This window comes from Lissotriton vulgaris, chromosome 4_1, assembly GCF_964263255.1.
Source record: "Lissotriton vulgaris chromosome 4_1, aLisVul1.2, whole genome shotgun sequence".
NCBI classification, from domain to species: domain Eukaryota; kingdom Metazoa; phylum Chordata; class Amphibia; order Caudata; family Salamandridae; genus Lissotriton; species Lissotriton vulgaris.
Window position 1 is genome coordinate 1,350,784,540 of NC_141691.1, and position 15,319 is coordinate 1,350,799,858.

Here is a 15,319-nt window from a genome sequence, read left to right on the forward strand (position 1 = left end):
TTTGTTAGGACTTCTTCCCTTTAGAATTACACGGTCTGCATTACTTTTCTGATAAGGATGGAACTACTAGGCCTAATTCTTCACAAATTGTAGCAGAAAGAATAGGGGTTCTTAAACAGATGTGTATTTGGAGTTCTCCTTTACCTTGTCCTTAACATGGCCCAGGCCGGGTGCTTTTTCCGCCTTTCCTCACGGGCGGACAATTTTACAGTGCTGCGCCCCACCAAAGGGTTTCATCTCTTCTGGTACTTGACTCACAACCCACAGGTGGCGGGCTTCAGACAGTGGCCAGGCCAGCTAGGATGATGAAGAGGGATCACTCACCGCACTCTCCAGCAGCGCCACTTTTAAACAGACCCCTTCTCCAAGGCCATGTCATCCTTATGTTGTCCCATTGCGTCTCTGCTGCAGGGCTCTATATCAGCATGGCCTCTAATTCGCTGGATCGCTTCCCGGGCAGACACTGGGATGTTACGTAGTGGGTCAGCAGCAAAACAACCAGCCAGCCAGGAGCCTTTGCGGTGCATGTAGGGTTTAACAAGTGGAAGAAAAGTGGCACAGCCCAGAAAAGAGCAGCCACCAGGTTTCGCATCATCGTCACCCACCCCCAGTTTTAATACACAAATAGTATCGCTCCTCACAAAGGTAAATCAGGAGGGCTGCATTACCTCAGCTGTGAGACACAAGTCTGCTGTAGCATCGCACTTCACGACCTGACTGTTTACATTTATTTATTAATAAGATCATATTACTGCATGAACTAAGTAAAAAATGTGGCACACAAATGTGATCAGATTCAGTGCACAGGACATGCTTTTTTTTACTGGCTCAAACGGAAACATGGCCCTCTTCGGGCAGGTGCACCAGGCAAAGCTTTCTTCCTTCATTGGGTTGGGCAGTCAGCATGATAGGCCTGAACTGCGTGGTAATGGCATTTTGTTTGCTTTGATAGTTGCACATCATTGCACAAATGCCACCATTGCCTACGAACGTAACGTTTGTTCTTGTGTTTGAGTGTCCATTGCAGTATTATCCTTCTACCTGCGTTTGGTACTCCTTTGTAACATGCACACGTCACTTTTTTCTTGGTGTAACACACTGTAACGTTACTAAGGATTCTGTATGGGCCCGTTATTTGCCATCTGTGTCCACTGGCGGACTCGGAACGGAGGAGGTCCATGCAGTAAGTCGTGAGGGGGTGACACCATGAGTTACCCGCACCGGGTGACACCAACCCTAGTGACGCCACTGGTCCGATGTGTTAGGACGGATTCAGGGTTCTCCTTTGGTTCGATTCCGAGAATTAAGAGCACATCATTTCTTTGGTAGACTGAGGTTCATAAGAATTGACAAAGTGGCAGCACGCTCTCTTTAAGAAGAGAATGCCATATTAGAAGTGCATATTAGCAAAATCTTAGCAATCATTCTCAAATTTGTGAAAAAATTAATTCGATAGTACAGAAACTATTATATATTTACTTCCAGAGGCTGAACGTTCTTATGTGGTTTCAGGGCCCATGAGTACAGCACAGAAAACATACTTTCTCCTTCTCTGTGGTGGGGGACACCATATGCTCAATCTGGGATGTGCAATGATTGTTTGCTAAGGAATGCTTTAATACTCTGCTGCCTGAGGCCATATAAAAAAATGTGGCTATCTAGAGCTGTTCGATGGAACAGGCTATTCAGTAAAATGTTCAAATGCTGCAGTCGTTGCTGATGCTTACCATTACTTCCTCGTTACAATATTATTCAGAAGTAAGGGCGTGTTTTTGATCAATTTTGAATTCTCTTTGACTTTTTTCCCTTTTCTCTTCTTTGAACTGCATTGTAAAGCGTAGGATTTTGTTCATGCTTATACCTGCATGCCCCCAACAAAAAGTTATTTCTTTAATTCAACTGGTTTCCTTTTGAAAAACTCCGCAGCTCCAATTGCGTTGTAACTCTCACATCACGTTCCGTGGGCTCAAGGCAGGGATCGCTGCTGCTGGGGGCCTCTGGGGTGCCAATTTGAAAGGATAAATGCTGGATTTAGATCTCCGGACGGTGAGAGCCTCACGTAATGGCGGCCATTCACCAGTGTACCACCTAGCGCCTAAGAACTTAAAACCTGAAATTCTTAACGAGGCATAGCTCTCTCAGTGATTCCTATCATAATGTCGGTCTGATGTTTCCACTGCATCTAGTGCATATTTTAAGCAGGTATTGGCGATGCTCTTGCAGGGCCGGACTGGGAACCAGAACCGGCCCTGGCAAAGTGTGTTAAGAACACTCAATAGTTTTGTATTCTTAACTTCTTTATTCCGACCAACACGTTTGCTCCTAACATGGAGCGAAGCGGCAGTCAGCTCGGCGATCAGCTGGTAACTGTCATATGTGACAGTTATCAGCTGGTGACCTCACTGCTGAACGGTGTCCTCGCAGGGACACTGGGAAGCACGTCTAGTAAGGTGTCCTAGGAGGGACACAAGTATTATAAACACAACACATCCCCCTCCTTTGGGGGTGATGGGAACAGTAGAAACAGATAGAGAACATAAGGTTCCACTATCCACAAATGTAGTCCTTAAGTTTAGCTGGCGGTCCTAACAGTCTGCCGGTCCTGCTAATGTCCACCGGTCTCGCCCCGTCATGGGTTGGAACGACAGGTAGTCTGCGCCTTGCGCCTGCAGGTCTGGATGAAGGAACAGAACGGTCCGCTGGCTGGGTGTTTTCATGTGTACCTTAATCGCTCCCGTCCCCAGGGGTGGCAGGAAATTCAATGTCGGATTCGGTGTCAGAAAAATAAAGTCCTCCCTTACTCTATCGCCCTCCTTCCCTTTCTTATCTATCGCCCTCACTCTATCTATCGCCCTCCCTCTATTTATCGCCCTGTTCTCTTCTCTTCTCTTCTCACGTGCTGATCTGCTGCTCTCTTCCACCCCGCCTCCTTCTCTAACTCCCTGTTCTCTACTCACGTGCTGATCTGCTGCTCTCTTCCACCCCACCTCCTTCTTTAACTCCCTGTTCTTTTACTGTGCTGATCTGCTGTTCTTTCACCCCGCCTCCTTCTCTAACTCCCTGTTCTCTCACACACAACCACACCACACACAACCAAACCACACGCGCAACCAGACCCAACCACACACATGTTTATAAGCATTTTATCTTCTTTATTTCTCAACTCACTAATGCAAATGAAAACCTGTACAGCAGTGTCCTTTCTGCAGTTTTCATAATTGTAGCCAAGAAGTATCTACACCTACCAGAATGGCAACAACTGCTGCTTAGCCTACGAATTCCTTGACCACCCAACATTGGTTCTTGGATTATGCCTGCCATTATTATAAAACTGTTAACACATTTTTGGACACCATGTAACTTGCCTTATCTGCATACACTCTGCTAATTTTATGTTATCAATTTGCAGGATTATGGCGGTATGCAGAGACCTGGAATTGTTGTCGACTACCAGAAAAGTCTGGTATTTGGTGGGCCTGCTGGAAGGTGGATGAAAAGAAAGATGATGCAATCGCTTAATAAACCCATTGGAGGGGCGTTTGTTGGCAAAAAACCTAAATTGAGAAAACCTGGATCAAATGGCAATGCGGTCAAAGAAGGTATGTTTCTAGATAGACAGCTTCTGTTTTTTAGGTTTCGCCTGGCGATCCGCTGCATAGCAGTGTTCGCGCAGGCGAAAACTTTTCTTTAGCAGTATGGGTGCTTTGTCCCGCCTGCTCTTCCATTGGCTAGCTCCATAAATGGAGGCTAGCCATTGAAAGGGACATCTGTCTGTTATTGCCCTCCTATCTATCGCCCTCCTATCTATCTATCGCCTTCCCTCCCTCTATCTCTCGCACTCCCTCCCTCTATCTCTCGCACTCCCTCAATCTATCTCTCGCACTCCCTCAATCTATCTCTCGCCCTCCCTCTATCTATCGCCCTCCCTCTATCTATCGCCCTCCCTCTATCTATCGCCCTCCCTCTATCTATCGCCCTCCCTCTATCTATCGCCCTCCCTCTATCTATCGCCCTCCCTCTATCTATCGCCCTCCCTCTATCTATCGCCCTCCCTCTATCTATCGCCCTCCCTCTATCTATCGCCCTCCCTCTATCTATCGCCCTCCCTCTATCTATCGCCCTCCCTCTATCGCCCTCCCTCTATCTATCGCCCTCCCTCTCTCTATCTATCGCCCTCCCTCCCTCTATCTATCGCCCTCCCTCTATCTATCGCCCTCCCTCTCTCTATCTATCACACTCCCTCTCTCTATCTGTCGCACTTCTCTATCTATCGCACTCCCTCTATCTATCGCACTCCCTCTATCGCCCTCCTTCACTCTATCTATCTATCGCCCTCTATCTATCTATCTATCTATCGCCCTCTATCTATCTATCGCCCTCTATCTATCTATCGCCCTCTATCTATCGCCCTCCCTCCCTCTATCTCTCGCACTCCCTCCCTCTATTTCTCGCACTCCCTCCCTCTATCTCTCACACTCCCTCCCTCTAACTCTCGCACTCCCTCCCTCTAACTCTCGCACTCCCTCTATCTCTCGCATTCCCCTCCTCTATCTATCGCCCTCCCTCTATCTATCGCCCTCCCTCTCTCTATCTATCACACTCCCTCTCTCTATCTGTCGCACTCCCTCTATCTATCGCACTCCCTCTATCTATCGCACTCCCTCTATCGCACTCCCTCTATCGCCCTCCTTCACTCTATCTATCGCCCTCCCTCTGTATCTATCTATCGCCCTCCCTCTCTATCTATCGCCCGCCCTCTCTATCTATCACCCTCCCTCTATCTATCTATCTGTCTATCTATTGCCCTCCCTTACTCTATTGCCCTCCCTAACTCTATTGCCCTCCCTTACTCTATCGCCCCTCCCTTACTCTATCGCCCCTCCCTTACTCTATCGCCCCTCCCTCACTCTATCGCCCCTCCCTCACTCTATCGCCCCTCCCTTACTCTATCGCCCCTCCCTTACTCTATCGCCCCTCCCTTACTCTATCGCCCCTCCCTTACTCTATCGCCCCTCCCTTACTCTATTGCCCTCCCTTACTCTATCGCCCCTCCCTTACTCTATCGCCCCTCCCTTACTCTATCGCCCCTCCCTCACTCTATCGCCCCTCCCTCACTCTATCGCCCCTCCCTTACTCTATCGCCCCTCCCTTACTCTATCGCCCCTCCCTTACTCTATCGCCCCTCCCTTACTCTATCGCCCCTCCCTTACTCTATCGCCCCTCCCTTACTCTATCGCCCCTCCCTTACTCTATCGCCCCTCCCTTACTCTATCGCCCCTCCCTTCCTCTCTATCGCCCTCCCTTCCTCTCTATCGCCCTCCCTTACTCTATCGCCCTCCTTCCCTTTCTTATCTATCGCCCTCATTCTATCGCCTTCCCTCCCTCTATCTATCGCCCTCCCTCTATTTATCGCCCTGTTCTCTTCTCTTCTCACGTGCTGATCTGCTGCTCTCTTCCACCCTGCCTCCTTCTCTAACTCCCTGTTCTCTTGTCTTCTCACGTGCTGAACTGCTGCTCTCTTCCACCCCGCCTCCTCCTCTAACTCCCTGTTCTCTTCTCTTCTCACGTGCTGATCTGCTGCTCTCTTCCACCCCACCTCCTTCTTTAACTCCCTGTTCTTTTACTGTGCTGATCTGCTGTTCTTTCACTCCGCCTCCTTCTCTAACTCCCTGTTCTCTCACACACAACCACACCACACACAACCAAACCACACGCGCTACCAGACCCAACCACACACATGTTTATAAGCATTTTATCTTCTTTATTTCTCAACTCACTAATGCAAATGAAAACCTGTACAGCAGTGTCCTTTCTGCAATTTTCATAATTGTAGCCAAGAAGTATCTACACCTACCAGAATGGCAACAACTGCTGCTTAGCCTACGAATTCCTTGACCACCCAACATTGGTTCTTGGATTATGCCTGCCATTATTATAAAACTGTTAACACAGTTTTGCACACCATGTAACTTGCCTTATCTGCATACTCTCTGCTAATTTTATGTTATCAATTTGCAGGATTATGGCGGTATGCAGAGACCTGGAATTGTTGTCGACTACCAGAAAAGTGTGGTATTTGGTGGGCCTGCTGGAAGGTGGATGAAAAGAAAGATGATGCAATCGCTTAATAAACCCATTGGAGGGGCGTTTGTTGGCAAAAAACCTAAATTGAGAAAACCTGGATCAAATGGCAATGCGGTCAAAAAAAGGTATGTTTCTAGACAGACAGCTTCTGTTTTTTAGGTTTCGCCTGGCGATCTGCTGCGCAGCAGCGTTCGCGCAGGCGAAACCTTTTGTTTAGCAGTATGGGTGCTTTGTCCCGCCTGCTCTTCCATTGGCTAGCTCCATAAATGGAGGCTAGCCATTGGAAGGGACATCTGTCTGTTATTGCCCTCCTTCTATCTATCGCCCTCCTATCTATCTATCGCCCTCCTATCTATCTATCGCCCTCCCTCTATCTATCCATCGCCCTCCCTCTATCTATCCATCGCCCTCCCTCTATCCATCGCCCTCCCTCTATCTATCTATCGCCCTCTATCTATCTATCGCCCTCCCTCCCTCTATCTATCGCCCTACCTCTATCTATCTCTAGAGATTGGCTCGTAAGGGAGAATGCGGTTCCAAGTCTAGCCGGTGCCGTTCAGCCGCCGCTGTGTGGCTGGCACCAGAGGGTAGGTCCGACGACAGGGTATGTGGGGTCCGGTTAAACAGTTTTCGTTTAGCTGGCACCGATGGGTGAGGCGCACAGCCTGGGATGATGACGGGCTGGGTAGACCGGGTGTGTGCGCTGCTACCAGAGGGCGACGTTCGAAGATTATGTCGCTGGCGGGCAGAGATGGGGTCTGATGGCCAGGGTGCAGCTGGCATACGTCTGTGGCTTTCACTCGATTATTGTGCACCCCCTGCCTGCCATGCTCTTCTGCGCTCTTCTCCCTGGCAGGCTACGGCAGCCAGGGCAATGCCTCATTGTCTTTTGGGAGTGGTTGGCAGGTTGGCGCTCTCTTGTAAACGCCAGGCACGCCGCCCAGCGGCTGCTCTCTGAACTGCCTCCTGTTGAGTTCAGACGGAACCAGCCATTCCCTTTTCTGCCTGAACCTGGTGCCCAGAGCAGGCGCCCGTGGCCCGCCCGCATCCATCCCCCCGAGGCCTGGGCCGAGGCTGCGCCGGTGGATCCGCATTCCAGAGGAGCCAGACCCGGCCGGGCCGGCTCCGAGCTCGGATTCCTTCAGAATGCAACTTCCGGTTGGGCGAAGTTTGTTGTGATGGAGCGCAGCAGCCAGGTGTTGTAATTACTCAGTGAGTGTTTGTCTGTCGGAGGCGTCCTGAGCCGGGATATTTTTTTCCAAATCCTTGGGCTCTCTCATTGACCAATCTGTGTCCTTCAAAGGGCATGTCCTGAAAAGAGCACAGACATCGGAGTCCCAGCTTACATTAAAGCACATTATCTGCTCGCCTGGTCTCTTGGCTGTGCTCTTTTCCCCTTGGGGGTTTCAGGTCACGGCCTGCTTGGTGGGGTTTGATTGCTTGCTTGTGGAAGGAGCGAGATTGCGAGTCATTCCCTAATAAGAGTCCCTGGTGTTTTTTAAACGCTTATCTGGCACACCCTGGTGGCAGAGTAGTTTCTAAAGGGTTTCTGTCCACATTGAATGCCTTCTCTTCTAGGTTCCAACCAAGTTATTGTAGTTGAACTAGCAGTATGTGTATAAATTAACGTTTATTTATCTAAAAAAAATTCCAGGCTTACAAGGAACAAATAAAAAGGGAGAGCGTACTCACTGCTACAAGTATCCTAAACAACCCAACAGTCAAGTCCCGGTACGAACAGTATGCAACGGTAAGATTTTTAGGAGCCATATCTGAAGACATTGAACCTATTGACTCAAGTTGAATAATTGCTTGGCCAGTTAAATCGGCAGTCCAACTTTTTCTATGAGAGTTACCACAATGGTGAGTGACCATGCCTTCCAGAATTATTGTTCTGACTACTCAGATGTCTGTCACAATTAAAGTTTTACAACCCACTGAAAATGCCAAAGGTTCCAGGGACGTTAGTTTCATTTTTACCCACACAACCATAGAAAAGTCAGCACTTAAAATTTTAATAGGTTTTTAAAAAAAAGCAATTGCCCATGAGGGGGTCCCTCCATGTGTCCTATAGGTTCAGGATACCTGTATCCTGACTCGTGTTTTCACACTGTCAAACCCCCAATCTTCCAGGGTATTGGTGAGCTGCCAGTAGATTCAGAGCTATCCGTTGGAGATGTCTGCTTTAAATATAAATGTAATCCAGCAAATTCTTTATTGGTATTTCTAGTAAGTATATTTCTGTTGCAGTCTTGTATTCAACCAGAAATATGGCCATTCTGCAGTTCTACTTAAAAGCGAATTTCACACCACACATGGGTAATCCTTCAGCCACAGGCATAAAAGCATCAACAGCTTACCTTCTCTTTCAATAAAACTTCTCAATCTGCCCAATCTACCTTCTCTTTAGGAATGCTGGAAATCTCACTGGATGGAAAGCAATTTCCTCCAGCTGAACGCTGCAAAAACTGAGGTTCTGCTCTTTGGAGATGCCCCCTCCTCTGGTCACCTTCCTGGTGGCCCCCAGAACTAGGCACACCCCCGACCCCGGCAACCACAGTCAAAAACCTCTGTGTTCACCTACAACAGTCCCTAAACATGAAGAAACACGTTACTCACACAGTCTGATCCTGCTTCCACACCCATGGCTTACTAAGGAAAGCTTTTACTTATGTCCCCGACACAACAAGGAAAACCCTAACACAGGCCCTGATGCCAAGCAAGCTGGACTATTGCAACGCCCTATTGATCGCAGCAAATGAGTCCTCCTTAAACCAATTGCAAATGATACCAAACACAGCCGCCTGCACGGTTCTGAATGCTCCCCCCAGATCAGCTTCCTCTCCCCTCCCTCATCAGCTACACTGGCTGCCCATACGACAGCGCGTGAAATTCTAGATCTGCTGTCTCACACACAAAGCTATCTGGGGCAATGGCCCTCCCGATGTAGTAGAGAAACTTCGCCGCTAATAACCCAGCTCGGACTCTGCGCGCCAGCTCCCAATCGCTCCTCAAAAGCCCCAACATAAAAAAGGCTAGACCCGGAGGCAAGTCCTTCTCGCACCCTTCATCTGGAATCAACTACAGCTGGCCCTAAGACAGTGTCTGGACCATCTTAAATTCGGAAGACTCCTGAAAACTGCCCGGACAGAGTGAGGGAGTGAGAGTGGGAAAGGGAGACAGTGAGGGAGTGAGAGGGAAAGGGAGGGAAAGGAGGGAAAAGGAGTGACAGAGTGAGGGAGTGACAGGGGGAAAGGGAAACAGTGAGAGGGAAAGGAAGGGAGGGAAAGTGAGTGAGGGAAAGGGAGACAGAGTGAGGGAGTGAGAGAGGGAAAGGGAGACAGAGTGAGAGGGAAAGGGGGGAGGGAGTGAGAGAGGGAAAGGGAGACAGGGGGAGGAAGACAGAGGGAGGGGAACAGAGTATGGGAGAGGTAGGGAGAGTGAGGGAGGGAGACAAAGAGAGAGCAAGAGATGTGTGTATCCCGGGTCTGGTGGCTCAGTGGACGAAGGTGTCCGCTGCAGGGACCAGTGATCAACCTCATGGTCAGTTGTTTTTTTTGTTGCTCTAGCCCTGCCACCTCCCCCACTGACCCCGCCCCCACTGGTGCGGCCCTCGGACACAAACCACAGTGTAAATTTGGCCCCTGAGAGAACGTTTGTGAGTACCCATGACCTATGCTGTGCTTCCAAGCGCTGAGATACCCCCCTGGGGGTGATTCAAGAGCTATACAAATTAAATAAAATCATTAATTAAATCAAACAGGTACACATGCTGCAAACTGATAAGTTAATTACCATCAACAATTAGCTTGCAGCCTGTAATGCTGTGGATGCACTTCCACCCTTCCTGCCTCCAGGGCTCACACTGCATATTGAATGTTCAGATCTGTTTACTCCTAACTCAGCTTTGCAAATAACACTTCTTCCGTACTGAGTTTCACCCAAAAAATTGTAGTTTCGCAGGAAATTAATTTCTTGGAAATGTGATGCCCACCCTCAATATTCCAGTCATCGCCCCCTCTGTACAAAGACTCCTCGGAGCTCATGGGCGTTCATAGACCTGGCATGGATTTTTCCATCCTATGGCCTGTCTGGACATACTTTAAAATTTAGAAGTCCTGCATATGTTCTCCCCGTTGTAAGATGCCTTTTCTAATAATACATTCTTTCTGCTTTTTTGTGATCTGAAATCTGAGTTCTTTACTTGCACTGTACACAAGACTTTTGCTGTTACTTTTGTAATAGTTAGTGTGCATTTGTTCTGCAAAATTTTGCTAAAGATGGTTTAAAACTTGTGTTTACTTTTAGGGTGAGAATCCCTTTGAAATCGTTGAACAAACAGGAGAATCGGTAGTTGAGGAAACAACTGATGCGAATGATGAAGACAATGAGCAAAACGAAAAGGAGGACATTGATGGTGAAAACGATGAAAATGAGGAGCAGATAATGTGGAGGCAGAAAGTGCAGATGCGGATGATGCTGCTGACCCAAATGATTACTCTGGGGACTTAACCACCACTGATGAAAACTAGTTGAGAAACTGCCCTGAAAGACCAAACACTTTAGCACACTGCATTGGTGGACTTAAAGAACAATTTTCCGCAAAGTTGAGCAGTTCGTTCACCCTGCATGCATTCCACTTCTGTTTTAATTGCCTATGGGCAAACCTGTTTTATGTTTTGTTTTTTTAGTATATTACGCACAGCAAATGCTTCAGTATTCTTCCAGTGTAAATTGATTTGTTCATGGTTACGTTTTGAGTAATTTTGAGCAGTTGGAGTTCTAAACATTCCAATGTGAATTTTTCCAGTTTTTAGCGCCCAATGTAGTGTTGTATATAATTCAAGCTGTTGTAGCAAAGAAACCCTGATTATGTCCTGCAGTAATAAAGGCTTACAACAAGATTATACACTTATTTTGCACCTCTCCTATATGGTACTGTCTACCTCAAAGAACGGGTACACTCAAGGTGGTGTTTTATGCCCGGAGGTAGCGCCCCAGGGGGGAGCACTCGCCTGTTTAATGCTGATCAAAGGCTCTTTGCTGAGGTGTGAGATTGGAGAGGGTGCCGAGGGTATTCTGGGTGACGAGGTGTCACTGTAAGGCCTGGTAGCCTCTAGATAATCAGCAGAGGTGGGAATGGCAAGAAACATCCGCTCTGCCTATGGGGGCCTTGTGACACCAGCTGGGTGATTCACCCACCGAGGTGTTCCTTTCTTGCTTTAAAGCGTTCGATTTGTCTTGTGTTTTTTCTGCACTTTTATTTAGCGCGAACTCTATCGGAAGGTATTGCAGCGCTTTAAATGAACACTACTTACATCACACAAGGTCACTTTTTAAACAAGAAAAACAAGCATTTTCGGAAATTATGTAGAATATTCCATTTGTGGAGTGCTGCAGTCGGGGCCGGAGCTGAATTTTAATCAGGGGGGGACTGCAGTGTGTCTGCTGTTATACCAATGGCATAAATCACGCCGAGCCAGACTCTGCACCCACAGGCACCAGCTCCCGAATGTCAGGGTGGTCCGGAAGCAGCAGGAAAGGTCAGAGGTGCCAGGGAGAGGGGGCTGGACACACAGGAACGGAGGAACCAAGGAAGCAAGAAAGAGCGGGGAAGACGAGGGAGGAAAGGAGAGGAGGAAGAAAATAATATGATAAGGAAGAAGGAAGAGGGGCGAAGACAGGGATAAACGAAGGAGGGGGTTATGAGGGAGGAGAACAGAAGTGGATTGACAGAATAAAGACTACGGAAGTAAAGTGCGAAAACGAAGGAAGCAGTAGAGGCGGGCATGCAGGGTGGAAGGAGTAGAGGGGAAAGATCAACAGGATAGAACGAAGAGAATGGAAGGAATAAAGACTGGAAGCTGCACATTGGGGACAGAAGAAATAATGAGCAGAAGTAGAGACGGAGAAAGGCAGACGGACAGAGAAAGAGACTGAAGAGGATGGGGCAATGTTGGAAAGAACGAGGAATGAGGTAAGAAAGAGAAAACCGGAGCGAGAACAAGGAAGGTGGAATGAAGAAGAGGAAATCAAATAAGGAAGGCAGTAATAAAGAAGATATGAGAATACAGGTGATGAAGTTGTAGAAAATATGGAGGAAGGGGAAGAAAGGAGAAAGTACACCAAAGCATGTAAGAAAATAAGAGATGCATCGAAGATGAAGAATGGGAGACAGGAAGATTGACAGATGAATACATGAAGGAGGAGACTGAGAGAAGGAGATAGAAATGGGAGGAAAGTGAACAAGTCGGTGTCAAGTGGTAGGTGGAATGAAGCATGGGCCGCAAAGAACACCAAAAAAAAAGCGAGAAAAACTATCTCTGGCATTGCGCGGAGTGGGGCGGGGGAGCGGCTTCCTTTCAAGTCTGATGCCGAGGCATGGTGTGGGATGTGGCTGGCGATGCGCACGCGCCTGGCTCACATGAACTGAATTGAATCCGCAGTTTGGGGAGACTTTTCGGAAGCCTTACTATAATCTCGCCGAACAATGCTTACGCATTAGTTTAGCGAGACCTAACAATTAATGTGTTCGTCTGTAACACAACTGGTGCTCATGTAAAGCGCTCTGATGCCTTCAGGTCTAGTTCACACCCCCCCACCCACAAATGTATAAACTTCACACAGGATGACTTCCTTCAGGATGTCCTGCACTGCTGCAAGCTCCTCAGTTCAGGGCGGCACCTCTGAAACTCAATTCTTGCAAGAAGAATTGACAACCACCTCAAATTGTGAAAGCCTTCAAACCTGGCTGTTTATAGTTCCTTGAAGCTGTGAGACAGCATGCTGCTGAAGCACAGGGGGCACGGGTTTTCAGTCACAGAGGTGTAGTTTGGTCAGTAAGATTGGGGGTGTGAGCTTCAGATTTCCCAACAATTGCGCTGGCATTTAATGTTATAATACATTATACAACAAGCAGGGTGCATGAGAGGGGCTAAAGTGGCAGTGGAAAGGGAGTCAAATGAGGATGGGTAGCGGTACTAAGTGAGAGAAAACACAATATTTTGTAAAATAACCAACATTTATGAAGACTTTTAAAACAGAGAGGGAGACAGTGTATTGTTTGTCTGCATGTATGCAAACATTCCTGGTGAAATCCGACCGACACCTCACCATACCCGACTTAAAGCATCTGTACCCAACTATTTACCAGAAAATGCATTTATTAGGGAGCTGTAGCACCACAAACACCCCTCCTCCTGAAGGTACGTCCCTGTGCAGTTGCATGCACGACCCTATCTGTACTCATCTTTCTCCAGAATTTCAGATTTAAGGGCAGGTACATATTTGCCGCACAATGATTTTACAATGTCTCTGATTCTCACACAAATCACGCTCAGTACTTCCAGTAAAAGCCAGATTACATCCCACATTCTTTCAGCCATGCACACAGAAAGAGCCTCCCTAGACCGTGTTGGCAATCAGAGGGCATCTTACATCATCGCTAGTGGTATAAAGTGCTACATTAATTCTGCAATACAGAACAAATCAAGTCAAGTAGCCAATAACCGAGGTAGAGGGATAGGGGCAGAGAAAGAACAAGAACATGAGAGAAGGCAGAGAGACAGCCAGATAAGCAAAGACAGAGAAACTGAAAAGTGGAGTAGAGCAAGAGAGATAAGCGTTAGGGAGAGGCAGAGAGAAACAAAGTGAGGGGGTGAGTGCAAGGGAGGCCTGGACAATAGGATTCCTGCCTGGAGAGGTGGGAGCACCACCCCAGACTGGACTTTCTGTATTGGGACAAGGAGGGTTGACAAGAAACAGACACTGCCTGGAGCAAACTAGGTGCTCCATGCATAGCCCCAGCTCTGGCGCCAAAACTGGACGAAGGAAAGGGGGTGTAACCACCGCCCTTCCTGGTCCCACCCATATCAATCAACAGGAGTTTGTTAAAGCGCGACTACTCACCCATAAGGGTCTCAAGGCGCTAGGGGTGGGTGGGGGGGGTGCAGGTTCCATTCCATCAAGGAGGGGGTCTGTCGAAGAGCCAGGTTTTGAGGTTTCTTGCGAAGATGGGGAGCGATGTTGTCTGTCTGAGGTGGAGCGGAAGGGCGTTCCATGCTTTGGCCGCGAGGAAGGAGAAGGAGCGGCCTCCCGATCTGGTCTTTCTGGTGCGGGGGACCACGGCGTAGGAAAGCTGGGCTGATCGTAGGGTCCTTTGTGGTGCGTGGAATTTGAGTCTGCTGTTCAGGTATGCTGGTCCGGTGCCGTGGAGGGCCTTGTGTGCGTGGGTGAGCATCTTAAAGGTGATTCTCGCCTCGACGGGGAGCCAGTGGAGTGTGCGCAGGTGCTGGGAGATGTGGCAGTGTTTTGGCAGGTTGAGGACCAGTCTTGCGGCGGCGTTCTGGATGTTCTGTAGCTTGCGGATGAGGTTTTTGTTTATTCCGGCGTAGAGTGCGTTGCCATAGTCGAGTCTGCTGGTGACCAGGGCGTGAGTGACTGTCTTTCGGTGTTCGAGGGGGATCCATTTGAAGGTCTTACGGAGGGTGTGGAAGCAGGAAGATGAGACAAAGTTGATCTGGTGGTCCATTTTGAGCTCGGAGTCCAGGATGATTCCCAGGTTGCGTGCGTGGTCTGTGGGGGTTGGCGGGTTTCCGAGGGCGGTGGGCCACCAGGTGTCGCTCCAGGCGTCGGGGTTTGGGCCCATGATGAGTACTTCTGTTTTGTTGGTGTTTAGTTGAAGGCAGCTGTTTTTCATCCATTTGGCGACTCATCCATGCCTTCTCGAAAGTTGCGTCTGGCGGTGTTGGGCTCGTTGGATAGGGAGAGGATGAGCTGGGTGTAGTCTGCATATGACACGATGTTGAGTCCGTAGGTTCTGACGATGGGGGCAAGTGGAGCCATGTAGACGTTGAAGAGCGTCGGGCTGAGGGAGGAGCCCTGGGGGACTCCGCAGGTGATCGGTGTGGGGTCCGAGAGGAAAGGGGGGAGTCTGACCCGCTGCGTCCTGCCGGAGAGGAAGGAGCAGATCCAGTCGAGGGCCTTGTCCTGGATTCCTGCAACGTAGAGTCTGCGTATTAGGGTGCGGTGGGAGACTGTGTCGAACGCCGCTGATAGGTCGAGGAGGATGAGGGCTACTGTTTCTCCTTTGTCCAGTAAGGTGCGGATGTCGTCTGTTGCGGCGAGGAGGGCGGTTTCCGTACTGTGGTTTTTTCTGAAGCCGGATTGGGAGGAGTCGAGGATGTTGTGTTCTTCAATGAATGTGGCAAGTTGGCTGTTGATGGCTTTCTCGATG

The 15,319-nt window shown here is 48.8% G+C and overlaps 1 long non-coding RNA gene across 1 annotated transcript; it reads left to right on the forward strand.

Moving 5' to 3' along the window:
* Window positions 1-7,630: 7,630 nt before the first annotated feature.
* On the forward strand, window positions 7,631-10,993 carry LOC147723966 (uncharacterized). The gene is made up of 2 exons (XR_015310067.1): window positions 7,631-7,834; window positions 10,393-10,993. It is a non-coding gene; the product is annotated as an uncharacterized LOC147723966 (long non-coding RNA).
* The last annotated feature ends 4,326 nt before the right edge of the window (window positions 10,994-15,319 follow it).